Source organism: Castanea sativa, chromosome 3 (genome assembly GCF_040712315.1).
Source record: "Castanea sativa cultivar Marrone di Chiusa Pesio chromosome 3, ASM4071231v1".
In the NCBI taxonomy this organism is placed as follows: domain Eukaryota; kingdom Viridiplantae; phylum Streptophyta; class Magnoliopsida; order Fagales; family Fagaceae; genus Castanea; species Castanea sativa.
Window position 1 is genome coordinate 54,205,398 of NC_134015.1, and position 20,314 is coordinate 54,225,711.

At 33.6% G+C, this 20,314-nt stretch overlaps 1 pseudogene; it reads left to right on the forward strand.

Annotated features, from left to right (window-relative positions):
* Nucleotides 1-8,362: 8,362 nt before the first annotated feature.
* LOC142629178 (non-functional pseudokinase ZRK2-like) lies at nucleotides 8,363-9,190 on the forward strand (annotated as a pseudogene).
* Nucleotides 9,191-20,314: the final 11,124 nt, after the last annotated feature.

Genomic DNA, 20,314 nt, shown 5'->3' on the forward strand with positions numbered 1-20,314 from the left:
AACACTAATAGGTGCACAGTTCATACCATTTCATATAAAGATTTTTTTGACCAAATCTCACAGAAAAAGCTCATTGTGCCAGTCAAAATTGTACAGCCTCTTTTATAATAACTCCAACCCAACTTCTATATATATAAAAGCATATTACTCATGTTGGCATGTGTATTATTGCCCTCGTTGCTAATATGTTGTCTTGTTTATTTGTGAGTACTAGGCAAAGATGAAACAGCTTATGGCAACGCGGTCACAGTTGCGGGGAAATGACATTGAGGCTGGCATACTTTGGCAACCCGATGATGCTTTCGGACAGGTTATCGATGCAGAGAGAGGTGGCCGTGTCAGAGGGGTAGGCTTTGGTCCAACCCCCTCTAACAATCGTGCAAGGTCAATGGATGATAGTACGCCACCTCCAACATCTATTGCAACCGACCAAAGAGTTATGGAGTTGTCTACTCAAGTAGAAGCAATGAAGGAGAAATGCACTCATTTTGATGCCCTTGAAGCTGAAATGAGGTTAATGCGGAGGGTGTTGACTCGATTGTGCCCATTGTTTCCTAGTTTGTCTATGGTAAGAAATTTGAATACAAAGTATGTTGTGTCATATGTATTAGATATATGGTAATGTAGATATGGTAATGTAGATTGTGGCCCCATGATAACGGAAAACACCATGCTTTTCTTTCCTTCAAAACATAGTAACATCTTCAATAATCCAAAATTTGTACCATGTAAGTGGAATGCCTTATTGAACAACTCATTGAAGACTATATCCATTAGGGTCAGATATAGTACAGTTGTGTCTCTTGTTTAGTTCAATCTCTAGATTTGCGCAGCAATTACAAAATTACTAGGCTTAAACAAAGATATATATTGGCAATGGAAGTTTTAATGTTATATCTTTCTCATTGGTCAATAAGTTATATAATTTATATCAATAAGTTGATATAAAATGTGCTACTGTTTGTGGGTATTTCTGTGTCTGAATATGTGCATTTTTATTTTGAGTTTGGTGATGTTGAATCCAAGTTGTAGCTGTGATCGTAGGTTTGGTGGTAGGTGTGGGTGTGGTGATTAGTTTGAGTTTTGATTTGGGCATGGCTGTGGGTATGGCTTTGGCCGTTTCTTTTGTCTCTTCTCCACTCTATCTGGTTGGTTGTGGGGTGCCTGTGTGTATATGGTTTCCAAATTTAGTGGTGGTGATGTTGTGGGTTTTGATTAGTTGTGGTAGTGATGGAGGTGGGAGTATGCTCTTCTCCACTTCATTTCTATTTGAAAGTGGATTTGAGGAGTTTAGGAGTGAGCTTGCTGAAATCTAATGGTGGATTCATGGTTGTGTGGTGTTTGTTTCCAGGCATATTTGCTATGAATTTTACCAGTTTGTAGGAAGTGGCTTCTAACAGGTGGGATAACTGCAAAAAGCTTCATTTGTGTATGTATCTATTGGGTTTGTAAAAAAAAAGTTAGGGAAGACTAAAACTGAAAATTGCCAAACAAAAAATAAAAAATTAGTTAGAAACAAAAAATGAGAATAAGGTTTGAGTATAGAAAATGAATCCACACTTGCCATAAACCAAACAGGGCCTGAATGTCTCTTTAGGCAAGAGGTCATTTACATATTTGGTTTGTTTATTAAATCCTCATTTGAACTTATTTTAGTTGATAATTGTATTGTGGTTTTCTGACTGGGAGCTTGGAAAACATTTTCCTTTTCTTTGCATTGATGGTTGGTTCGTACTTATTTGTAAGTAATCACTTATTGAATCTTTTGCATAAATTGCTCATTAATCACTTTTTGACAAATTTATTGAGACTAATACCCAATTGATATGCTTAATTGAAATAGTAGTGATATTGTGCCATTTAGCTACTAACTCTGTTGTTTAGTACACTAATCCATTGTGTGTTTCTTAATTTGTAGGATGTTGATGATGATGGTGGTGCTGGTGATGGTGGTTCTGCAGTAGATATTGAGTCTCCCGGTGCTTAGCACTTATCATTTGATGATACGCAGTAGGCGATAATTTGACCACCTATTTTGGAGTAGTTATTGTGACATTTTCATATTTATAATAAAGTTTCAAACTTTGATATATATACACATCATAGTTGGAAACTTTATTATAACATTCTATATAGTTAGAATGTATTTTTTTGTGTAGGACATTGTACATAGTTGGAAACTTTATTATAACATTCTATATAGCTAGAATGTATTATTTTGTTCATAACATTCTAGACACTTGGGATGTATTATTTTGTGTATAATATTTTAGACATTTGGGATGTAATTATTGATATGGTGTAATTAATTATATTTAGTTTATTGGTTTAATGTGGTATTGTATTTGCTATTGGAAAATATGTATTGTATGTACATTAAAAAAAAATTACAAGTGCTAAAAATTACAGGTGCTAAAAATATTTTTAAAAAATTAAAAAAAAAGACCTATTCCAGCATTTTGAAAACCGCTGGAATAAGGTTGGCATAGGGGTATATACATATGCCCTATACCAGCGCTTTTGAGAATGCTGGAATAGGTACTGCCTATGCCAACGCTTTCAAAAGCGGTGGTATAGGCCTTTTAAATAATACTCGTTCAAGACCTATACCAGCGCTTTTGAAAGCGCTGGCATACGCTGGTATAGGCCTGGTTGATGCATACTCATTCAAGACCTATACTAGCGCTTTTAAGAGCGCTGGAATAGGTATTGCCTATGCCAGCGCTTTGAAAAGCGCTGGTATAGGCCTTTTAAATTTTGTTCATTCAAGACCTATTCCAGCGCTTTTAAAAGCGCTGGAATAGGTATTGTCTAAGCCAGCGCTTTCAAAAGCGCTGGTATAGGCCTTTTAAATTATGTTTATTCAAGACCTATACCAACGCTTTTAAAAGCGCTGGTATAGGTTACTTCCTATCCCGACGCTTGCAAAAAGCGCTGGTACTGGTCCAGCGACCCTATACCGACTGGCACTGCGCGGCGGTTTGAAGCGCCGGGAAAAAAAGCGCCGGGATAGGAATTTTGACCCTATCCCAGCGTTTTTTGGGGCTGTCCCAGCGGTTTTGAAAACGCTGGGACAGCCCCATTTTTTTGTAGTGAATCTTTGTGTAATCCACTTTTGTGTAATCTACTTTTTAGAACAACGAATAAGTGCATGTTGAATGATATTTCGCATGCATTTATAAATAAAAATTACAAGCTAATCTTAGGATGATAGGTTTTAGTTGGTGCATTCCATGTATAAAATTGTATACATATTTATTTTTCTTCTATTGTGGAATTATTACACTATTAGAATTAGATTATAAATTTAAGGATTTATGCATTATTCAACTTATATTGGGTTCATTTTTTTTTCTTTTTAATTCTTTCATATGTATGGAAATAAATAAATAAAAGATGATAGCACTATGTTCAAGTTTTTTTTTTTTTTTTTTTTTTTTTTAAGTCTCATGGTAGCATGTGAGCTGATTGGTTGGCCTCGAGGAGTTCATGGTGGTGACTCAAATACACAATAGATATCATCTTTGTGTAACAGTGATTGCACAACACACACTCAATTAACAAGGAACCTTAATTGTGACTACACTAGTTCTTTGAACTATAAGGACAAACATGGCTAGTATTTTCCTTGAGTCATGTATTAATTAGTCGAAGTATAAGTACAAACAAAATTAGTTCTAACAATAATCAGCGATGATAAGTAATAGCTACATTGGCTTGATATGCTTGTTACTGCAATGTGTGGTCGTGATGTGTTGGCCCACTTCTTTAAGCATTGATATTCAGGGGGGCCCCATGGACACGGCCGAAAGTAAGAAATTACTTTTTTTTTTTTTCCAAAAGCAAAAGCACAACAAGAAAAAATTGCAATCAATTGCATGCAACTTAAAAAAAAAAAGGTAAGTCAATATTTTGATATTATATTTCTATTTGTTGGAGCAATCTAACGATAAACAAAAACAAAAAATTGATGACGAAGTTTGTCCACAATTTGAAAATATAGTCCAAGAACCTTCAAGTCAATTGTCAAGAAATTTCCCAAGAGTATACGGTGCCTATAAGTCATCACATGTTGATGAACACTTCCACATCCACAAAATACTAAATTGAAAATAAATTACCTTGACTTTACTCGTTGAACATAAATTTTTGATTGGTATTACATAATAGACCTTAAATTCCAAATTCATATGTTATAGCTACTTCTATCTCTCTTAATTCCCTAGATTCACATGCATGGTACATTCTCTTTGTCATCTTCACTTAATTTTCAATAAGTATATATGCTTCCATGTCTATGAGCTTTTGTAGGTCCTAATTTTCATCAACAATAGGTGTAGACACCCCATTTCATTTTGAACTATACAATATCCGCTACCAAAATGATTAGCATCGTGTGTGGAGCCCAATGAGCAGATTAACCCAAAAGTGGCCTAATACAATCTAAGCCCAAGCCCAATTATAACCCAAGAACTAAGCCCAAAAAATCATTTCTAACCTAATTTGGCCAAGGCTTACAAAAGGTGCATATGTCAAATATATGATGTGTATGCACCCAATTTGTGACATACACACCTTTTGGACAAAAAACTCATATCAGTCCATTTCCATTTTGATGAGATTCTAGGGCAACTAGCCTGATCAACTAGCTACACAAACATCGAACCTAACCTTAGAATACTAGTTCTCCTATAAATACCCCAATTTTCACCATCCAAAGAGGCTATGGAACCAGTGGCAGAGGAAGGATCTGACTTGAGGGGGGAGAGGCAAAAATTACATTTGACATCACATTTACGCATGTGCAAGTGAACACACACACACACACACACATATAGGGTCCGTTTGGATAGAACTTATTGTTGAAAACTGAAAATTAAAAACTGAAAACAATTTAGCAAAATAATTTTTAAATGTGTGAATAGTGATGCGGGACCCATTTTTAATAAAAAAATTGATAAAAAAGTACATGAACAGTGCGTGCACAGTGCGCACTGCGCACTTGTCCCCCTGCAGCAGAAGAGAAAAAAAAAAAAAAAGCAAAACGCAAAACATGGAAAATTTAAGTGGAATCCAAACGCCCTCATAGTATTCGAGATCAATTTGCAAAATAACAATTCATTCATGTGTATATTAAGCAATGTTTGAATGCAAGAAAATTCAAAATAAAATAACACATTCATTACATTATTTATCTATTAGGGGTTTATTTACATAAAAAATCATTTTGAAATTGTAATTATAAAAAATGTTATATCATGAAAAATCATCTTATTTATTAACAATTTATTTATATAATTTTAAATGCATTTATTGTATTATATAATATAATAGAAGAAATATTAATAGATTTTTTGGGTGGGGCCAGGGGGGGCAAGTCCCCCCCCCTAGACCCCCCTAGCTCCGCCCCTAACTAAAAATATGATAAAATATCATTTGAAACCCTAAACCAAAGGGTTGAAAGCTAGAAGGGCAAAAATAGTGAGTATTTGATTGATCTTTAGCCATTCTTTAGTTAAAAGATAATCTCCTACTCGCTAAGATTTTGAACTTTTAGTTGGTGTTGCATTCAAAGTTTGTTAGAAAATAACCTAGGGTTAGCAAATAACCTAGGGTCATTCAAAAAATCCTAACCAAATCATTCCAAGTTATTTTGTTCTATAGACACAGTTGTGGTAGTGGGTTTCAGCCAAGGGGCTGGTCATCAAAAACACTATAAGTTCCACGAGGAGGAGATGTAGATCTTTTCCATGATCCATATTCTCATCCCTGACTCTTATTTATTTTGTGTTTTTGAATTATTTTAATTCCTTTCCTTTTTTATTTCATCAGTTTTTAATTCTATGTTTCACTATCTTTTCTTAATAGTTATGTTTTCTTTTAAATACATATCTTCTACCTTGTTTTATTTCCTTTTGTATCACATGTAATATAACTCAAGATACCTAGCTAAAAGATCTTTCCTTTCTTTCCTTCTTTGAACCTAAAACCTAAAATATCTTATCTTTTCTCTCTCATTAACTTTAATTTTGATTTCAACCTCACAAGGTAACTAAAAAAACTAGAGATAAATAAGGAATACATTTGACTCATAAATGAAGGTAACAATAATTAACTGGGTTTCAATCCCTTTTGGAAGTTAATTGATTTTTCAAACATAAATGAAAGTAACATTTAATATGATTGGTTTCAAGATTTAAGCAATAATTCAATTAAGGTTTAATTGGAAGGAGACATCTTAAAAGCTCCAAGATAATTGAGATATTTGATTTGAACTTAAATGGAAACATAAAAGTCAAATTAACTCTTCCTCAATTAATCAAGATTCAAGTCAATCCTTAAAACATGCAAGATCATTCAAGACGAATCAAGATCATTTAAGTTTAATAAGGGAAGATACTCAAACTTTAATGAAACTTTCACTTCAATTAAAGTTCTTCTCTCATAAGACTTAATCACCCAACTTTAAACAAAACTTTTAATCTTGGTTGATATCCACATGCATGATTGGGTATATATATGCACACACTTGAGCGTAGTTGATATGATGTTCTCCATGCCTATAGGTAGGGACGGACCCAAGATTTTAAGTTAGAGGGGGCAGAGTATAAATGAAAAAAAAAAAAATTCCAAATAGGCATCCATATTAACAAATTATAAATACACAAAATCATTGTTTTTTCATACATTTATATGCAATTATCTATTAACAAAGACCAAAAAAAAAAAAAAAAGAACTTAGGATTTTTTAATACTAGGCTAGCTAGGATTTTTTTTTTTTTTTTTGGTTGAAGTTATTCACAATACTTTATTTATTTTTACTACCTCACTTTACAATACACCCAACATCAATGTTCTATTTTTTTACCACTTCATTTAAAATAATATAAACAACTCATTAAAATAATAAGGGAAGAGAGAGAATTCGAGTTTTTTAATTGAAGGAAGAGAGATAATCTTAATAAAATATTGTCTTTTATTTTGGTTCTTTGGTGGTAAATTTTTTTTATAACTAAAATACAATCACCATTGTGAATGCTTTTATTGTTTTTGTTAAATTTTTTGGTTGAATAGCTGCTAATTGTGCTAGGTTGGTTAGGCTAATTGGGGAGGAGGAGGGCTTAAGATTTTGGAAAAGGGGGCCAACAACAAAAAATAAAAAAAAAATATCATAAGTAAAAAAAAAAAAAAAGGGCTAGGGGGGCCCAAGCCCCCACCTGGGTCCATCCCCACCTATATGTTGATGATTTGAGCTTGATGCCACAAGTTGTTTGTCTCTTTATTTGTATATCTCTTCACATGTTTCTATAGTCACTTGTATATTTATCTTGTTGTATTTTTCTTTGTTTGCTTCATAGGACACGTTGACTGCTCTTTGGGCTTTAGATATAGATGCATATTTGCTTGAGTCTTTAGGATAATTTATATTTCATCCAGTTTGATTAACGATATATGAAGGCCAGCTACGGCTGGGCAAACTTGGGGTGCCTAACCTTTTCCCAACCTATACCCTAACTTCGAACCGAGTTTGGTTGAAAGACATTCATGGAGTCATGTTTTGTTTCCTAGACCTATAATCAAGTGGCAACACCTTCATCTCTTTTTAAGAGGCTCTGCGTACTCCCAAGCTCATGCTAGTTTAGAGTTTAAAACTGCTTTTAGGGAGTTTAAGTATCGCGTATCCTACCTTTGCAATGAGGAACCGATATGTCGATGTGTCATAAAAATGGGATAAGGTTCACAGAACTTACGGTAGGTATAGTAGTTGAGATTCTACTTCTAATTCATTACATGCCGTTGAATGGTTAGAGCGGGATCAAGATCATGCTATTTTAGGATTCGTGTGTCTACTTATATGCTGAATTTTAATTGATATTGTTTAATGTGGATCTAGGTTCATATTTTAACTTCAATTTTTTTTTCGAATTATTATATCTTTGTTTAATCTTTTCTAGTTCTTATTGTTAATTTGAGAACTACTGCCCCTGGACGTAGGCTTTTTGATAACCTTTTGCGCAAAAAATGATATGATAGCACTCTCACTACCCAATTGCTCATATGATATGCGAATCATTAGTGATAAGAACAGCCAGCCTGGGTCATCAATAAAAGCCTTTTGATTTCTTATCATGTACTTAGGTAGATAATTTATTTCAAATACTTACAATTCATGATTTACATGGTGGAAGAGTACTACTAGTTTCAAACTCTAAATTGTGCGTGTAGATTGATCTGTAAGCAAAGATTGGTTAGTGATCTCCAAATATCTTTATGTAAAGCCTGATTACAGCTTCTTCATGTCTTATCTTATCATATCTTGCGTGTATATTAATATTCCAATATTTAACCTAAGGATTTGATGAAGAAGAGGATTTCATGTTTGAAATGAGGAGGGAAGCCAAAGAGGAGACAGAGACACCATTTATGAAGAATCGAAGAATGTTATTAGAGGAGTTAATTGCCTTTTGCAATGGAGAAAGAAATCTTATTCATGTCTTCTTCTCTGCTGAAGAGCTCAGAAGAGCAACATACAACTGTGACCCACTTCAAATTTTTTGGATGCAGATGGTTTTCAATTTTACAAGGGTTCTTTGGAAGATCACTTATTTTCAGTTAAAAAGTATGGCAAAAGATCATGGGCTATACTTGGATAGATGATCAAAGACATTGTCATTAGATCACAAATGAGTGTCCACCAAAATGTTCTAAAACTCTTAGGATGTTGCTTAGAGACCCAAAATCCGATTCGAGTGTATGAATTTGTAAGGGACATCATTCTCTCCAAATGTATTTGTATCCCATCGACTAAGGGACCTAACTCCCATTTCCATTGAAATGCAAATTAAGGATTGCAATGGACATAGCTAATGCAGTTGCATATCACTACACTGCATTTTCAGGCCTGTTATCCACACATATATATATTCAGCCGGGTAACATTATATTGGATGAGAACAATGTTGTCAAATTGATTGATTTCTCACTCTCCATGTCAATTCCCGAAGGTCAATTGCATGTACAAGTTTTTCATATTCATGGAAAACATGGGTACGCAATGCCTGAATACGTGCGTATGGGCTATTTAATTGAGAATGCTGATGTATTATGTCATTGTGTGCTTATACCAACACTTTTGGCAGGACGTGGTTCATGTTTATATGGTGAATATGATACGAGGTTTATAATCTAGTAGATTGGCCGATGCTTGGTATAATGCCACTGAAAGAATTATCTTGAATGTTCCTGGTGAAAGAGATGTTTAAGCAAGCAATCAGGATCAATATAAGTTGCAAAGTGCAGCAAAGAACAGCTATTGAGAAACCTAAAAGTCAGTGAAAGCAATAATAAAGAATGGCAACTAGATTTTTTAGCGTGTTTTTACCATTAAGCCTGTTCAACTCACAAAATAAACCAATAATAAAAAGAGCATATTTTGACACTCCGGCCTTGAATGAAACAGTAGGAAGATATTCAAACATTTCCCTTTGATCTTGGGTACATGCAAACATGCCCATGATGGGAAGATTTCACACGCTTGGTTCAAGGGAACTCATAGCAAGACTGCCTGATAATACAGGACCTTACTGGAGTTGGTTATGACACAAATTATAGAGCATTTCCTTGACAAGAGAGCTCCAACTACATTCACTGGAAACATTATATTAAAAATGAATAGACCCCTAGATGGTTTAGATGAAGGCGGAGTGTAATTCATTTGTAAACGTATATAAGCTTATTTGGCTTATTGCTAGAAAGTGGAATGAAGTATATTTGTGCTATGAAAAAGTAAGAAAAAAAATTAAGGTAAATGAAAAGGCTGTACTTCAACAAGAAAAACTAAAAGCTAAAATGTAAAAGCTAGTAGAAAATGGACATGTATCTACATAGTTTTTCCCATTTCCCAAATGAGCATGATATTGAAGGAGTTCAAATTATGGCAATGGGGAGAGTGCAGCAATGGTTGTTATTTACATATACTGATACAACAAAAGAAAATGATCAGATTCAACAAAAGGAATTTAAATACCACAAGCCTAGGGTTGATTCAGAAACTCAGGCCAGGTAATTCATAAATGGTGCCTAAAGACCTTTGTTTTTTCTTTTTTTGGACAAAGGAGATCAAAATTTCTGATGTACGCAGTACTGAAATAAAAATCAGCTTCAATTTTTCAGTTAATGCTAATATATAAAATTCTGTATCAGACAACTGCAACTTTTGTCACAATAACATCCCTAGTTTCAAATACAAAAATTGCACAACATCCTCCAAAATAACTTTAATTATGCAATTGTTCACAGAGGAGATCAGAACCTTCATTATACAGGCAATAAGACATTAAAAATTTAAATAAAAAGAATCCATTCTGCAAATTGGAACCCCTGTATCAGGCAAAGATGTAACTAGAAAAAGTTTATGATATTGAACCCTTTATCAACCAAATGTACAATAGTGCATATATTAGCTGTCGTGAGACATCCCCAAGATCAACTTCACAAGAATGTAAAAAAGGCTTTTGGATGCTAAGCAATAAAGTGAGTGCATACCACAATTCACTCAAGTAAATGAAACTATAAGGATCAATGGAGTTATATGAAAAATCCATATTTATATCTGTATTAACCTGGGAAGAAGAAACAGTTGCCCTTCCTGTTACTATATAAACAAATATAACGCTTAAGACAGGATAAAGAAGAAACCAGAATGTTACTATATAAACAAATAACAGTTGCCCTTCCTGTCACTAAACAGTTTCACCCTGAATGTTATTGAAGCTGACATCCCTAAAGAAGAAACCAGAATGAAGAATTAAATAAACAGTACAAGTACTATTTCAATAAGAGCTAAATATAACAAGGCAGTTTCAGTTACAGGTGCTTCAAATGATACAGGTTATTAAGCTGGCCTCCAATCCACCCAGTGAGGTTTAGTCCTTGAATTTTACAGCATAAAATTAGTAGAGACCGTAGAAGGGTAAGGTTTTACAGCATAAAATTAGTCGAGACCATAAAAGCTAGTAGAAAATGGACATGTATCTACGCAGTTTTTGCATTTCCGAAATGAGTATGATATTGAAGGAGTTCAAATTATGGCAATAGGGAGAGTGCAGCAATGGTTGTGATTTACAAATACTGACACAACAAAAGAAAATGACCAGATTCAACAAAAGGAATTTAAATACAACAAGCCTAGGGTTGATTCAGAAACTCAAGCTAGGTAATTCATAACTGGTGCCTAAGACCTTTTTTTTTTTTTTGTACAAAGGAGATCAAAATTTCTGATATACATAGTAATGAAGTAAAAATCAGCTTCAATTTTTGAGTTAATGCTAATATATAAAACTCTGTATCAGTCAACTGCAACTTTTGTCATGATAACATCCCTAGTTTCAACTACAAAAATTGCACAACATCCTCCAAAATAACTTTAATTATGCAATTGTTCACAAAAGAGATCAGAACCATCATTATAAAGGCAATAAGACATTATAAATTTAAATAAAAAGTATCCATTCTGCTACCCTGTATCAGGCAAAGATATAAATAGAAAAATTTTATGATATTGAGCCATGTATCAGCCAAATGTGCAACAGTGCATATACTAGTTGTCACAAGACATCCCCAAGATCAACTTCACAAGAACGTAAAAAAGGCTTTCGGATGCTAAGCAATAAAGTGAGTGCATCACACAATTCACTCAAGTAAATGAAACTATAAGAACCAATGGAGTTGTATGAAAAATCCATATTTATATCTATAATATCACCATGAATTCAGGACTGTAAAAATGTAATAATTATATAATATTCTACTTTAAATGTGTAAGAGAATTAGTTTGACTAACAGATAGACTACATGGCTCTAACTGCGTCGAATTCTTCCTCAAATCTTACAAAGATCCATATCTTGGATTCAAAGAAGTCATACTTTGAGAAACATGCTTAATCATAAGCACAAAATTGATCGAATTAGATAAAAATAATAATGTAATCTAGTTCTAGTGTACAAGGAAAAAGAAAGCTGTGCTCCAATACCCTCAAATTTATAACAACAAAAAAGCAAATGAAAAGTTACAAGACTACATGAAAATCTGATTCACTGGATCAAAGGAAGCAACCACACCCAACAGATTTTTGTATGTATCCTCAAAAACAACAAGAACAATCAAATGGACATAATGGGGTATTTCCAGCATCAGACTTATACCCAATTCCTCGTCTGTGTAAACAGTAAATGGCGTAGCATATCTACTTTTTTAACAGCCCAATGCTTAAAACTTAAATTGCGCAATGAACTCTTCAAATGAACTACTACAAGAAAGAAGACCAATTTGACGGTTTAACCTGGGAAGAAGAAACTGTTACTAAACAGTTTCACCCTGATTGTTATTGAAGCTGACATCCCTAGAGAAGAAACCAGAACAAAGAATTAAATAAACAGTACAGGTACTATTTCAATAAGAGCTAAATGTAACAAGGTAGTTTCAGTTACAGGTGCTTCAAATGATGCAGGTTATTAAGCTGGCCTCCAATCCACCCAGTGAGGTTTAGTCCTTGAATTTTACTGCATAAAATTAGTAGAGACCATAGAAGGGTAAGGTTTTGGGCTTTTATGGCAATGCGGCATTGTCAGTAGAAAAAATAGGTTAGCTAAGTGGATTACAGGTGTATAACAGATGAATCAGAACATGACACTCCTGTTCGTGACTCTACATCTCTTCAGCACTGGTGGGTTGTTCAGGGACCTGTATAGATCTTGAAGAGCACTGACTGCACCGTGTAAGCAAATGAGAGCACAGCACAACAGAGCAATATTTGAACTCAAAACAAATATAGAGAGAAGCAACAATAACACTACTAGAATAATGAGAAACACATTATTACACTTCTTCTGCAGCAGACTTATACCTCATAAATGCTCTCTTTGAAAGAAATACATATTATAACCCCAAAAATGAGTCAAAGCCTGAATCTTTGTGAGGCATTCTATATGGTAGCCTTCCCAGGTTTTTTTGATTTCGCACTCTACTGAAACTACAAGATTCACAAGAAGAACACATTTATTCCAATAGAACGCTACAATCAGAGATGGACTCTTCAATAACAAACGATTCAAAGTTTTAATTCTCGTTTTATATTTGTTCCTCTTTAATTTTCCTTGAATTTTTTTTCTAGGGTAAAATTGTTGCTCTTTTTGAAATCAAAGGCATATATATAGACATAAACCACCAAGCTTCCACATAAGCATGATATTTTTTTCATTCATTTTCTCGGTAAACAAACTGAGAAAAAGAGAGAAAAGTTACCCCCAAATTCACTGGCTCCACAGTGTACTTCACAAATGAAGAATTTATTGAATTCACACCAAATTTAGCAAAAAAGCCCGTTGGAAGAGCCCAATGTGGAATGCTCCAATATAAACTCTGGCTCAAAAGAGAAAAAAAAAAAAACCAAAGTTTAGCGTTTTTATCTTTTTGGGTCGTCGAAAAAGGTCCAGCTAGACTATAACACAAACACCTGAGAGAGCGATAAGATTACCGACACCATTTTACATTCTTTAGCAAGGTTATGATACGATAAGATTCTGCCTGTCTTGTACACCAACTATTGACACATTGTCGACCAACACTCTTCCTTTTATTTATCTTTTATTCATTTCTCGTATCATCACAGAAAACAAAATTGAATTGAACTAATATTCAACTAAGCCAATGAAAATTTTCCAATACCCTTATGATATGTCAAGTTTGTCGTACTGTTTATCTGCATGGGGTTGTCTTGACTTCTCAGAAGCTAGCTTGTTAGACGGCCAACGTGTCTGTATTCAACCGGTGACAATTGCGTCGTCGGGCACGTGGCAAAGCATGTGAGGCAAGAAAAGAAAAAAAAAAAAAAAAAAAGAGAATAATCTGCGTGGTGAGGGGGACAAGTTGGAATATCTGTAATCATTGTTCTTCCTTAATCATGCTTCTTTTTTTTCTTTTTTAAGTACACTTTAATATTGTGCTCTCTCTTTGGATGTTACAAGGCATGGTAGGTATGTTGGTAATGGCGTGATGAATTTGACTTTGGAAAAAAACCTTCTATTGCTTAGTGGACTCTTTCTTTTAAGTGGCATGCTTGATCCCTTCAACCTTCTTTATGCTTGAATAACCTCCAACACCACCAACCCCTCTACAAAAACAAAATAGAATATGCCCATTCCATTCCTTTATACAACAGTAACAAAAGCCTTTTCAAAAGTTTCATATGACTTACAGTGAAAGAGCTTAAAAGTCCCTTCATGAATTCCTTCCTTCCTTCAAACCCAAAATGAAGATGGACAACATTAAAGCTAATCCCTTCATGAATTCTTTTTTTATATGTTGGAACTCCGAGAAATGCCAATGGCTGGAATTTCGCTCTCTTAGGTGTTTATGTTATAAGTCTAGCTGGGCCTTTTTCGACGACCCAAAAAGATAAAAAACCGAAGCTTTGGTTTTTTTTTTTTTTGGGCCATAGTTTATATTAGAGCATTCTACATTGGGCTCTTCCGTGCCTCAGATAGTCGATGGAGACTGAACGAAAACTCATTTTTATGCTTTGATTCTGGGCTTTGGGTCTTTCATAGCATGGGACGTAAAAGGTAAATTTTTTTTGTTTCCCTTTAAAAAATAAAAGTAATTTCTTTCTTAAATAATTGAATTTTTACCAAAATTGAAAAATGGGAATTTGAACTTCGGTTCTTTTCGTAAGGAAATTAGTAAAGATCACAAAACTATAAAGCTTATGAAGTGGCGACTCAAAAGTAAATTATTAATATGGCATAAATAAATATATTTTATGCCACTGATTACATTATTACATAAAAATCAATTGTAATGAGTGGTGAATTTATTTTACATCAATAGTTATCGGCCAAGTGAATCTTTAAAATTCTAATTAAATAAATGTCAAATGTCTTGCATATGACTAAAAATTGGAGGAAATTGAAGGATTTAATGGGAGGGAATGTTATCCCAACATAATTTTTTAAAAAGAATTTCTAAACTTATTATCATTAATTTAAATACAAATTTCATTGAAAAACTTATTAATAATACATTATTATGTTGTTCCTTTTCAATTGATTTTTATAATGGAATCAATTTTAGTGACTTTTTTTTTAAAATAAAAGAAAAATTTTATCAAAATCAATTGTACCATAATAACAAAATTTAAATTGTGAAGTAAAAACTAAGCATATTAATGGAGTAGTTCAATAAGCTACTTCTGCATTCTTTTTCTTATCAAAAGGGAATAATACATGATGAGCAATTTGCATGCTCAATTCACTGGTAACCATACAATGAGTTTTTCATGAATTGTAAAAAAATTTTAAAAAATTCTAAGATAATGCCTAAAGTTCCCATAAAAGAAAAGATAATTTTTTAGCCCTAAACATTCAATATTTTTTTAAAAAAAGGTTAATTTAAACATATCAAGAAAATCTACTTTTTTTAATATATGAATGATAAATAAGGGTTTGTTTGGTAGGAGGATTTTTTTTTTTTTTTTAAGTATGAAAATAATTTTCAAAAAATTGAATGTGAAAGAGAAAGTGAAACTAGTTTTCAAATAATAATTTTTTACATTATACGTGTTTGGCTCCTACATTTAAGAACAATTTTCAACAAAAAAAAAAAAGCTTGGGTCCTTTGGGAGACCATTTCTACTTTGAGATTTTAAAAAAAGAAGATTATTCTATAAAAAGTAATGTGTAGATTACTTTTTTTGGGGATAACGATAAGTTTCAAAATTGAAATGTGGGAATGAAACTAATGTACTTTTTTTTAAATTTTTATATATGATAAATTCAAATTTGTGATAAAGGTAAGCTTCTTAGTTTAAGAGATGGAAGAGTTTGGACAAATCTATAGGGTCCATTATTTTCAATTTATTACCAGCTATGCCATTAAAAACATTTTATGTATCTTGAAAATATCCTCTTGGCCGTTTCCAATATTCAATTTTCAACAAGGAAAATGTAGGGGGTAAAAACCATTGAATAAACAATTGGGTTTTGGGCCTGATCGGTTGGTACCAGTTTGTTTTTGTCGGGGGGCCTCTAAGCCCACGAGTCAGCTTGCACTGCAGAGGTCTGAGGAGTTGTCCGAGGATGAATGTCTCCTTGGACAGGCCCGGCGATGACCCTGGGACTTGCCAAGAAGGTTAAAGGCAGAATTCTGGAAAAAGCTAATGGGTAAGAGGGTGATCCAAGCACCCTCTAGAAGTAAGGACGTGAGAGAAATATCTAAAGAAAAGGCTACAACCTCCACATTAAAGACCTTGCATCTACCTCCCTGGCCGCATTAATGGGGAAATGACTCTGAACAGTAGAATTTAGCCTTTCTGCTATTGTTTGAAGACTTCAAGAAGGTGGCGGATGGGACAAGTATCTAAGGGGAAGATTTGTATGACACGTGGAGGAGCCAGTGAAGAAGAAGTATATAAGGAGACAAGAGAGGAAAGAGAGGGAGATCGGCACTTTCTGCTAAGAGAAAATAGGAACTAAGAATTGTAAACTTTGGCCTAGAAAAGAGAATATTTATACAAATCGTCCTCGGCTTACGTCCTCGGAGATCTATTTGTTATATTCGTTCATTGTTTGCACAGATTGTAGCACTCTAACCTGTTAATCGAACTTTCAACATCCCGAGCCTAGATTTCCAACCCATACTCTACAAATTTCATTGTATAAGGCTCATTGGGCCTGAGCCCAATATTCGTTTTTGGGTCCGGGTACAATTGTGCACTTGGAGAAAATAGGAAATAATTTTATGAAAACTGCATTTAGAAAGGATCAGCTAAACAATAGATTCAAGTGTGGAACCCATTACACTATATTATGGTTTCCAAAAAACAAAAAAAAAATTGCGTTTAGATCTTCTTACCAAATAGACCCAAGATACAAAATATTGGGATTTAAAATATTAATTCTAAACACAACATCACAAAATGACATTAGTTTATGAAATAAACCAAAATAAAATTAATTTTTTAAAATAACATTACTTTAATAAGTAACAGCAAAAAAATTCCGTGTTATAAATTAATCAACTAATTTTGTGCACTTAGAAACTATTTTTAAATTTTAAGGGTTGCAAACTCCTTTCAAATTCCTTCTAAAAAAACTCCTTTGAAATTGTCTCATTAGTTACAAAATAAGTTTTTATTTATTTATAAATTTTAGTATAAACTATAGTCAATTTATTGAGATTTGATAATGGAAATCAGATCCTAAAAGGGATAGAATAAAAGGAAGACAATCCTCAAGCCAAACCTTGAATCCCTCTTTAGTCCTCATCTTGTAATGTCATTGCCAAAGCATGAGCAACTCTCTTACAATGCCCTATTAAATATAGGAAAAAGAAACAATTAATGATCCTTATAATAATTAATTAGAGTTTCACTTTTTTTTAATTCCCATTCTTTAAAATAGGAGAATTATGAAGAAAATATGGTGGGATTGAAAGTTTTCAATTATTCTCAAAAACTCTAGAATGATCTTTTCAACAATATCAAAGTTTTTCAACATACCGACAAACTACCTATGTTCATCTAATACATATGTGCAATTCGTCTTTTATATTTCCTTCTATGTTTTAAAGAATATTGCAATTAATCATTTAATGTTTTTTTTTACAAGACTAGTTATTAATTATCAAAAGTATAAAGCCCCGTCAACGTCCTTTGCCTTACTTGCCCTTTATCTAATTTCCTAACCTCATTTTGGTGACATTTCTCTATACTAAATCTAAATGTTACATAACTGGTGTCTTTTCCATCTTTCCATTTTTTCGACCTACCAAATTGACCTTAAGTTGTCTTTCTGCCACATCCTCAGTTGAATTTGTAAATCTGGGCAATCATGGATATCAACTGATCACTTCGTTTTATTTCGTATGTCATTCTTGGACTTCTACTTTGTTAGGTATTTAGGATCCAAAACTAGTATACACTTTTTAGGGTTTCCATTAAAGAGGATTGCCTTTTTGTTATTCTTTTGGCGTTTGACTCTTTAAAGTGTCATTTTTTATATATACATTTAAGGTGAACTTTTTATTTTTAATTTAAAATCCATAAAAGGCTCGAAGAGCAGTAATCATGGGATCTTTTAGAAAATTTATGCTAATTGTTCTTTTGGTTTATATATCCTTTGTTAATATGATACTACAGTTCACATAAAACCTAATTTTGTGAATCTACTTAGGATCTTTCCAATGGTCTTTAGACCAAATGATATCTCCTTCCCCTAATTTTGAGAATCGCTCACAATTTTACCAATGATCATGGGTTCAATCTTGAAGAGTGTATGAGTTGTATTTATGCATTCATGTGTGCATAGAAAATCTGCAATAGAATTTCTTGTGGCAAAAGTTGTGGTCTTAGGGTGCGTTTGTTTCGACAGTAAAGCAATTCCGGAAAATGTTTTCAAGAAAAGAAAATATTTTCCGGAAAGGAAAATATTTTTAGGTGTTTGGTGGCATTTTAAAAAATACTTTGGAAAATATTTTCAGGTGTTTGGTTATGATCTTGAAAATATTATAGAAAATACATTTTTTACTTGATGCTCACATTTTCTCAACTTCCAATCAAATATTTATCATCATTTCTCAGTAAAATCACAAAAAAAACAAAACCCAAAAAAAAAAAATCCTAAAATCCGAGAGAAGCGGCGCGATCGCGAAGGAGGAGGCGCGATCAAGGATCGCGAAGGCAGCGCGATCAAGGATCCTGGGGTGCGACGGCGCAATCGCGAGGGCTGGGGTGCGTCGGCGCGATCGCGAGGGCTGGGTGCGTCGGCGCGATCGCGAGGGCTGGGTGCGTCGGCGCGATCGCGATGCTGGGGTGCGCTATCGCGATCGGTGCTGGGGTGCGACTGCGCAAGATCGCAGTGCCAGGGTGCAACGGCGCGATCTCGCGGTGGGTGTGGCGGTGCTCGTCGGACGGGGGTGAAGATCGGACCGGCTTGAGGCTGCGTTTGTTGCTTGACTGGAGCTGTGTTTCTGGAGCTTGACTTGAGGCAGCGAGAACGCGAGGGGAAAATGAGGGCTGAATTCAATTGAAGGTAAAATACAAGTGGAAACGAATTTCCGGGTCAGAGGCCTAAGTTTTACAGTCAACAGAAAATATTTTCCGTTTGACCATATTTTCAGCACCTGCCAAACACCCGAAAACGCGGAAAACCATTTCCTGAAACCGTTTACCGTCGAAACAAACGCAGCCTTAGTATTTTTTTGGAAAAATAAGGAAAGTTCAAGCATTGAAATGAAAGAAAAAAATTAAACGTGAAGAACTAAATTGAAAATGTATCAAAGTTAGAGACTATAATTTGTAATTTAGTCTATTTCATTTAGTGAACCCTTTCTTCCTTCGACCTCCAAATACTTTGTCATGGAAATTTATCAATTAAGTTATAAGACTTTTGGCTAATTACTAACAATCCTTAATCTATAATTTACATCCTAAAATTTAAAGAAAGTTATAATAAACACCTCAATTAAACCAATTGTGTGAATTAGCACCCTTGGTTGATTGTAGTTTTGGTCACTGATGTAATTTTTTAAAATTTAAAATTGAAGCACACAGTCTTACTTTTTGAACCGGTATAAAGCTTAGCAGAAGCACAGAGTTATATTGGAGATTATGATATTCATTTTGAATTAGATTTAAAATGAAATTTTTATCGCCAAGAGTTTTGTATTTAAGTAATATCATATTATCTCCTTTATCAAGATAATTATTATTCAAATTCCACCTCATATTAATGTAACGATCAAATCATTGTAACAAAAAATAAAACTAAAGTCTTATGCAATATTCTTCTTATTTGTTTAATTTATCTTTTTCCGACTTTGGTATATAATTTGATAGATAATAAAGAGCATATGCATCAACTTGTACAAAAATTCATGTCTATTTTAGAATAAGATTTTTTTTTACATGCACACTTTTTAAAACACCCTTTTAGGGAACTGTGTTGCCCATAAACTTGCTAGAAGGGCTATTAGAAGTCCTTTTCTTGTTTGGATGGAGTCTCTTCCTCCTGATGTTCTTGATGTTTACCAACTTGATCTTTCAAGACTGCAATAATATACTCTTTACCCCGTTGGGGATTTCTCTCTAAAAAAAAAAAAAAAAAAACCTTACTTCAGATTATCTATTTTACACTACATTTTATTAAAATATTAATTTTTCTTAATTTTTTTAATTGTTTCACTTTCTACCTGCACAACAACTACCAGTTACTTTCTTCCTTCATTTTTGAGATATGAAAGAATAAATAACTAAGTACA